The sequence below is a fragment of the Peromyscus eremicus genome, chromosome 9 (genome assembly GCF_949786415.1).
Source record: "Peromyscus eremicus chromosome 9, PerEre_H2_v1, whole genome shotgun sequence".
Taxonomy (NCBI): domain Eukaryota; kingdom Metazoa; phylum Chordata; class Mammalia; order Rodentia; family Cricetidae; genus Peromyscus; species Peromyscus eremicus.
Genome location: NC_081425.1, coordinates 14138173 through 14148057, shown reverse-complemented (window position 1 = coordinate 14148057; position 9885 = coordinate 14138173).

Genomic DNA, 9885 nt, shown 5'->3' with positions numbered 1-9885 from the left:
TGGTTGTGAGCCTAGCTTTTAATGGATGAGCCATTTCTCTAGCCCTAGGTTTCCTTTTTAAAACTTTAAGCCTATTTTGAATCTTGGAGCATTTTACATATTTCTATAGATTGCCTCTATAAATTAATCATTGCTTATACAAATTAAAATTGATATCACATGCAGAAAAAGCCTTTCAGGATACATTAGCAAATTTTGCAGAGTTTTATAAGTCCTTTAAGTCTGGTAGAAGATGTACGTATCAAGTTGAACTTCAAATTTCATATTGTGCTGAACGCTGTTTCAAAGGGAATAGTTCTCAGTATACAAGTAATAAACTGTGAAAAGACATTTTCTGTCATTTTTATGAGCTTTCCAATCATCTTGGCATATAGTGATATATAGAATAAGCACACAGAATAAGAGAAAGCATGATATTGATAAAAGCAAAGTGTTGATTTGCCTTAGCTGATAAGTACATTTTTTTTTAACAAAATGAAAGGGCTGTTCATTGCTGAACTAGTTCCTGTCAAGTAATTCAAATACACATTACAGAAAAGACTTTAACAGTTTTTTTGTGCCAGAGGATTTCCTACAGGGCTTTGATCAGCATCAGGGTTTGCCTGTAAGTAACCCACTTCTCACCATTTTAATTCTCATACAACAACTTCCAAATACAGCCCTCCCCCCTCCTTGCTCTCCTCCCATCTCCGCTCTCCCCCAGATCCACTTCCCTCCATCTCACTTTAGAAAAGAGCAGGCCTCCAAGTAATACCAACCAAACTCAGCACAACATGATGCAATAAGACTAGGCACTGTCCTTCATGTCAAGGTGAGTCAAGACAACCCAGGAGGAGGGAAAGGGTCTCAAGAACAGGTAAAAGACTCAGTGATATTCCCAAATCTCATTGTTAGTAGTCCCACAAAATCCACAAGCTAAACAACCACAGCATGTTGCACAAGACCTAGCACAGACCCATGACGCCTCTAAGATTGCCTCTTCAGTCTTTGTGAGTCTCTTAGCCCTGCTTGGTTGATTCTGTGGGCCTTTTTCTCCCGGAGTCCTTAAGCACTCTGGTTCCTAGCAGCCTTCCTCCCCAAATTCTGTGGGGTTCCCTGAGCTTTGCCTAAGTGTTTATGTGTGGGTCTCTGTATCTGGTCCCATGAGCTGTCAAAGGAAGCCTCTCTGGTGAAGTCTGTTATAGGCACTGATCTATGTATATAGCAGAATATCATCAGGAATAATTTCATTGATTTTTTTTTTTTGATCAGAAGTTCTTGGTTGTAGTCTAGGTCTTCTGTACCATCCAGCTTCTGACCATCCAGGCAGAGTTGGGCATTGACACCCTCTAGAAGCTTGGGCCTCAAATTAGACTAGTCATTGATTGGCTACTCACACAAGGTCTGAGCAATCTTTCCCCCAGCATATCTTGCTGGCAGGCAGGACAGGTTGTGGGTGGAGGTAACCATTTTCACTCAGCTTTTTGTGTGTTTGTATGTTTGTGTGTGTGTGTGTGTGTGTGTGTGTGTGTGTGCGCGCGCGCGCACGCGCAAGCACATGTGTGTATACTTGTTATGTGCTTGTATGTGAATGTGAGCCAGGTGTCTCTCAATCTCTTTCCCATTTAGTCTTTACAGAAGGTTTATTATTGAACCTGGAGCTCCCTGGTTGTAGAGAGTCTACCTGGTCAGCAAGCCCCAGGAATCCTCCTGCTTGACCAGAAGTGCTGGGATTACTGAGGCTTCTGGTTGCACTTATCTTTCACACTGTTGCTCAGGTCCCACACTCAGGTCGTCATACTTGAGCTGAAAGCACTATTTTGACTGAGTAATCTCCGCAAACATCATTTGCTATTCCATTTGTATTCACATGCTTTGTTTTTATACTTCTGAGAGTACATCATTGTACTGACGTTCCTTCAACATTGGGACCTCTTCTTGCTTCATCCACTATACTTTAGCACGTTGGTGTGATTGTTTGCTATTTAGTTTGTAAGTTTAACCAGCTCGACGAACTATGGCTTCTCGTCTTTTAGTCACTGTATTACAAAACAATTATCCAGCCATCTAGACCTTGTAACTTTTATTCTTCTAAATTCAATTATGTAATTATAATAAATTTTAATTTTATCTGCAACTTATCATGCTTATTTATATGTATTCACCATAACTTCATTTTCTATGTCCCTTTTTACAGCTCAAAATTCTCCCTTTATATTTGGCTATTCCGTCATTAAATACATCTGCAAAGTTTCTAGTTTAATTCTATTTTAATTTCACATTCAGTGACGCTTTTTTTCTTTCCTTGTTTTCATCTTCCTTTCCTTGATTCCATTTTCAATTTCTTTATTTTGGGGAGGAATCACTTTTTTTTAAGATTGCAATTTAATTACAATGTTTTTCCCTTGTTTTTCCTACCTCCAAAGTCTCCATTAAACCCCTCTCTGGTGTTCTTCAAGTTCATGGCTTCTGTTTTTCATTAATTTTTACTTCAATTTATATTTATCAATATATATATATAATATTTTTTCTGAGTATGTTAGTATATTAAATAACTGGTATTGCAAAGCTGTGTCTGCTCAACTACATTTTCTGCTTCTTATTTGACATTTTGGTTTTGTTCAGTCTATTCACTTATTTTAGTTTGTATGATAAATACTTTAAGTGACAAATTCTCACTTTAAGATAAGATAGTGTGTAAACTGATATAAATTTAGATTTGAAATATTACCTTCAGCATGAAAATCACATTTTCTGTTCTCAACACTGATATATACAAAGATCTTCTTGAAGGAAGAAGTCCAGCCCAACTCGCAGCATTCCCTACTCAAGTTAAAATTTCTTTCTTTTGGGATGAATAATGTGTTTCCCAGGTATTATGTTTGGATGAGACACCTACTGGATCAGAGGAAAAATCCAGCCACTATAGTAAACATAGAAGTCAGACAACATTGGCACACGCCTTTAATCCTATCACTTGGGAGGCAGGGATCTCTCTGAATCTCTGTGAGTTCAAGGCCACACTGGGAACAGAGCCAGGCATGGTGACTCACGCCTTTCATCCCAGCACTAACCGTAGAGGTCTGGAGGTCTGTACAGACAGACAGGAAGTGACAAAGATAGGCTGGAATAAGAAGTGATATAGCAGAACAGAGAGCAAATGAGATAGCAGAACAGAAAGGCATATAGGTGTGGATATACAGGAAGGTATCTTTGGAGACTGAGGTATCAGTGAGGTGAGGTTAGCTTGTGGATTTTCCTATTTCCCTGATCTCCCAGTTAAATTTTATTGGGGGACACAGTATATTGAGGGACACAATACATCACCACAACCTATGTTATGTTATTTTACATAGGGCTTGTGAGGGGCCATTAGTCCTCAGAATGACAGATGATCCAACAGAGAAAGTCCCTTCTACCATCTAAAAGGCACAGGAAGGATCCTTGGTCTATGAACTAGGCAAGGTATCCTCACCAGATGATGACTACTGGTCTTTGTTTTTGGGATTACCTTTCCTCCAGAACCATGAAAAATAAATGTCATCTGGTTATAAAAAGTCAATGGCATTTTTATGATAGCAAAATAGGCTAATATATTTTGAATTCAATTTTCTTTATTTTTATGCTCTCAATTTTATTCATGGTTTTTGCTCCTGTCATTTAAATTATTCCTACTTAGAGTGCAAAAGCTATTCTTTCCTGCTAAAATCGTGTGATAATAAAATCAAAATAAAACTTATTTAAAACTTAGAAGTTTATTTATATTTGTAAATGTATGACCTCTCAAGTGTATTGAAAGCATGTTAGAAAATAAGATATTATATCATTATCTCTTGTCAGTGAACACCACATATCATGTACATTTGAGATTTTTATTTAAATAGTTTTATATAAACTTTTGAACTAATTACTCCTCTGAAAAAGCTACTATTTTACCCATACTTTTTCTCATTATTCTCTTGATATTGGCACTTTCAGACAGTTTGAACATTTGAACTGGTCCTAAGGTTTTATACTTTTTCAGAATCTTTTGTATTAGAATCTTTTTTTTATTATTAAAAAGATAAACAAAACTGGGAAGTCAAGATAATTCACAACTCAGTGGGTAGAGATACTTACCCAAGTGTCCTCCCCAGGACAGGAATGACAAAGGGAGAGAGTAATTCATGCAGATTGTCCTCTGATGTCTATGGGAACGTTTTGGTATGTGTGTACCTATGCCTAACTCAGGTACATGCAAGCAGAGGCACTCATGCACATCCACACAGACAAACACACAAATACACACAGCCACATATACACACACACAAAGGCCCACAGGTCCACATGCACACAGACACACACACACACACACACACACACACACACACACACACATATGCACACACACACTGGCACAAACACCCACACACACACTGGTACACACACACACTGGCACACACACACACACACATCAAGTATGTAAAATGTAAGCATAAAATCAACTTAAATTCTCTTCCATTAATATTTCCACTTAAGTGGTTCTCACATATTGGAACGCCTAAGGTTGAAGTTATTCCTTCAAAGAATAAATCATCTCAATTTTACACAAAAGCATATTATTATATTTCGAATGCTTTGTGATTTATCTCAAATCATGTTGAAATGAAGGACAGCAAGACAGGTTCTGGAGTAAGAGTCAGGGAACTTGAGAATGGAAATTGATTACAAAATATGCTTTAAGTTTTATAATGCTTGAAGCTGTCTTGTCCAAATTAATGAATATTTCTGTGGACATTATTTTCCTTTCCAAGCTATACTGAATTAATAGTATAATTAGAGGTCCAAAGTTTAATTTAAAAAGAAGAAAGAAAAACTGAGTTTACTGAAAAATAAATTATGTATCCCCAAACTTTAATTTATTGAAGATTGAAATGTTTGTGAGCCTGGAGTAACAGCTCAGTTGGTAACCCCACACACAGCTCTTGGAAAGGAATCCAAGTTTGATTTCCAGAGTCCACCTTTGGTGGTTCACGAACCACCTTTGCCTCTAGTTCCAGGGAATCTGATGACTCCTTCTGCATGCACATCTGTGTGTGTATGCATGAACGTGGGTACGTATGTGTGCTTTGTGTGTGTGTGTATGTGTACCTTTGTGTTTATATGTGTATATGTTTATGTGTATATATGTATATTTGTGTGTGCATGTATGTGTTTATTTGTGTATATATCTGTGTGTATGTGTTTGTGTGTATATATGTATATTTGTTTGTGTGTTTGTGTGTGTATGTGTATTTGTATAATGCATGCATGTGGAAAAATATAGATGTGCTTGGGGGAAAACATACATATGTAACAAAATCAATTAGTCATTAAACTAGATAAATCTTAAAACACTGTAACAATTTATTCTGTGCATTCATTAGAAACAATGTATATATGTTATTAAAGCATCTGATTTTTCCAAAGAAACATTGCATAGTTGAGAATATAATAACAATACTTATCAGCTAGTGTGTATTTCCTACTGGTATCTTGCTGTGGAATAATGCTCTTGTACACTGGTTTAATATTGCATAGTTGAGAATATAATAACAATACTTATCAGCTAGTGTGTATTTCCTACTGGTATCTTGCTGTGGAATAATGCTCTTGTACACTGGTTTAATAAGACTCTGATTGGCCAGTAGCCAGGCAAGAAGTATAGGTGGGGCGAGCAGATGAGGAGAATTCTGGGAAGAGGAAGGGCTGAGTCAGGAGTCACCAGCCAGACACAGAGGAAGCAAGATGTCAAGGCAGAACTTGGAAAAGGTACCAAGCCACATGGCTAAACATAGATAAGAATTATGGGTTAATTTAAGTGTAAGAGCTAGTCAGTAATAAGTCTGAGCTAAGGGCCAAGCAGTTATAATTAATATAAGCTTCTGAGTGATTATTTTATAAGGGCTGCAGGACTGTGGGTGAGAAATTTGTCCCTACTGCGGTTCAGGCAGGACACAGGAAATCTTCTGACTACAGTATCTAAATTTATTAAACTATTGTTGTGTACAATGTGTCATTGAGGATGCAAATATGACACAGCATGTATGTGGATGTTAGAGGGCAAAATTTGATGTTTCGTTATCTCCTTCTACTGTGGGTTCTGGGTATCAGACAGAGACCATCTGTTTTGCCCAGCAAGTATTCCTACATCCTACACTATCAGGCCCATTTATCTCACATATACAGTTGAAGAGAGTTATTCAGAAAATTAATTTTGTTCATGCCCACACATCTTTGAATTGTCTGAATCGACATTCCTACAAATTTCTAATTCAGCATTTCTCACTTAATTCTCTGCTTTGAAATAATGTGGGTCAAAGTTCAAACATAACTGTGGCTTATTTTTGAGTCCTCACACAGTGCAAAGAGCTCTTGAGTCAAGGTGACCCAGGAAACCTGTTAATGTCATTAGTTTGAAAGGCTTTCCTGTGAAATAAATATTCAGGATAAATTTTTATCTCCATTACTCATAGCCTACCTCTAAGCAACCACTTAGTAAAACCCTCATCATTTCTATATATACATGCATTGTGATTGCAATGGTTTTCCCCTGAAATCTTTTATAGAGCCATGCAAAGACACTTTATATTTTCAAAACCACGGCAAATGTTTATTGTTCTTTAAGGTGCCCTAATGTAATATTTACTGCAGAATATGAATTTATTTGATTACATTTGTGAAAGACAACCATTTGTCTCCCGTGGTTGTTGTACAAGTTAGCTTTATTTATTGACTTTGATATTTGTGCAGCTATATCAAAATATTTGTTTAACTATAATATCAGAATCCTATGAATTGTGTTTCTCCCCCTAATGGGCTGAAAAATATTTTAAACTATTAGTGATATTGTTTTCTTTCTGAAAATAGGATATTAACCTCATTATTCTCTTCACAAAGTTATAAAAAAATAAGCATGGACGGTGTAGTGATTTTCCTTTAAAATTCCAGCTGTGTTGAAAGTTGAAAAGGGAGTCCACATATCCCATGTCATCCTCTGAAACTTAGTGAGAACTTGTCTCAGTATTTAAAAGAGAGAAAAGAAAAAGAAAATAAAGGTTGAGGATATACCTTAGCAGATGAAGTATTTCATGCAGATTGGATAAAAGGTCCCCAGCACCCACATGCTGGGAGAATAGGGGGAAGAGGAATGGGTGTCAGGCTTGTATTTCCAGAAGTCAAGAGGCAGAAACAAAGAGGAATTCTCCAGCAAATGGGAGCACAGGCTGGCTATCTAGAGTAGCTGAATTATGAGCTTTGGATTCAGCCAGAGAATCTGCTTAGTCAATAAAGCCATGAGCAGTGAAGGAAGACAACTGATGTCAGACTTTGGCTTTACCATATCTATATACACATATGCACCTACATCATATAAACTAGACATATAACCTACAAAAAGCAGAAAAAAACAAGGAAAACATGAAAGTGCAGAAGTAACTCAGTACAATTCTTGCATAGAGTTTTGTTTGAAAGGCATGGCTTCAATCTCTAACATTGGAGAGATATAAAGATAGAGTATATCCTTGCACGTAAAATTATCAAGTGTGTAAGCTTTAATTTGTGATAGCACATTAGTTCACAGTTTGATGTTATTTATTGCACAGACTTAGCTGTATATACAGCAGAATCTAAATGTGACCAAGACATCAACAGCTATAATTACAGATACAGGCATAGAACTATAGATAATTTCCAAGTTCGGAACCAGTAATGTCCATGCCATTAATAAAGGAGACAAAAACTTCTCAAAAATGGCATGCATCCTTTTCTTTTCTTCTTTTTCTAAGATAGAGTAACTTAAATTCCCAATCCTCCTGCCTTGGCCTTCTGATTTCTGAGATTATAGGCATTTGTCACTATTCCTTGTATCAAATATGAAGTTTAAAAGACATATACTTCAAAAAGCAATTCAAGATGATATTCAGAGAATCTGAAATTAAGTCTGACATAGGAATACAACCAACATATCCACATAGAGAATTAGAAGTAGTCTGGATGGAGAGTTGAGACCTTAGGTCATGAAGGATTTTCTGCTGTTCTTTGGAGTTTCTAATTGCTTCAGAACAGATTCTATGCCTTCTATATATCTTTTGAGAGCAATGGCAATGTTAATCTCTTGTTCTGTAACCATATACAAACTTACATTTGTCAATAGTTCTACATACACCAGGAAACGCTAGAATGGACTTTATGTAACCATAGAACCTAAAATTGAATGAAGTCAGTGGGCATCTCCTTATCTCTAAGAGAAGAGGGTATGTGTCTGTATTTGTAAAGAAGATTAAAGCTTTATCTGGATAGGAAAAAATAAATGTAGAAAATAAAATAGAGAAAACTAACATATTTATTTACTAATTGTATAAATTTATATAATAAAGTTTTCTGCAGATGCCTAAAGAAATTTAAACCATAATTCCTGAATACCTGATCATCTATTTATTAAGCAGAGTGTTTCTGAAGAACCAGAAAATCTGGAACAAGATTTTCATCATTCTAAGTAAGCCAAAGTGAATCAGAGCCATCCTAGGCGTAGGCATTTTGGTAATATTCAGCGACCCACAAAAGATTGGTAAACAGCATGTGGTAGGAACAAAAACATACCCAGTCTCTCTAATCGAGTCAGAGTAAAAATAAGTACATAAAATGAATCTGTATTCAAGTATTATGCCAAGCTTCCAGCCAAATGAAAGAATATTTTAGAAAACATGACAAAATCTGTTGATTCAAATGAAGAGTTATTTAAACCAAACTTCAGTCAGAAGGAAAGTAATTAAAAGAGTGCAATCCTTATTCCATTTTGTAGTTAGATATATGTGAAAGTTAACTGTCAAACAATGAAAGATAAATAGTTTGGTATTATATTATTATATCAAGAGACATGGAGGCTTGGTGTTATGAATCCAAAGGAAGGAGGAATCTTTATAGTTTTAAACTTCAAAGAAGCCACAGTGAAACGAAATCTATGGATCCATGGACACATTATAAAAAAGTAGGGCATTATGAGTATAAAGCTCTCATAAGAAACAATGATTAGATTTTCCTCAATGGCTTTCAAGGTTTAATATAATGATTCAGCAAAGTCCTTTCTTTTCACTGTCTGTACTACACAAAAGGTTTAGTTTGGGTTATTTAGTTCTCAGAATCAAATAGACTGGATACAGACCACTGCAAGCCTTAATAGAGTTGACACTAGATACCTGACTCTAATCAGGGCATCCTATTTCCAAAGGGAGAGAAGAGGGCTGGGTCAGTGTTTTTGGTGTCAGCAATTTAGTTGTCGGGCTGGCGAGGCTACAGAAAGAGTAGTTGAAGAAAATGGATGCTTTGATGAAGTCTTTACATAAAGACCTTTTATTCTAGCTATCTAGAAGTTAAGGCCTTTCTAGTGAGGTCTATGCCTGGGAGAAGAAAGGGAAATAACTCAGCCTCAAGCATTTAATATCAATCCCACCTGAAGAGTAGTGTTTTCTGGTAGGAATGAACTCTCTACCAAGAATTAATGACCGAAATGGTTGTAAGTAAAATTTGTTATGCAAATAGGCTACTTAAAAGTATTGTGAAAAATTCTACTTACCATAGTTTCCACATGAACTGAGCTCCACTGTTCAAAGATGAAATACCCTACCTATTTTCAGTTTTCCTCAGAAGCAGTGGAAATGAGTAGTGAGTAGAAAACACATGCATTTGTCTATAGTTTTCTTTGTGTATCCACTGTGGGAAATTCATTCTCTCTCCAGCAGGAAAGTGTATTCTACTTGAAGAGAAAAAAAATCTATTAAATTAAAAATAAAGCACTAAGTAATGGACAGAAAGAATGAGTTAGTGGTTCCTTCTAGAATTATATGTGGGCACTGAGCTTAGACCACTCATGACCGTGTTGATGAGTCG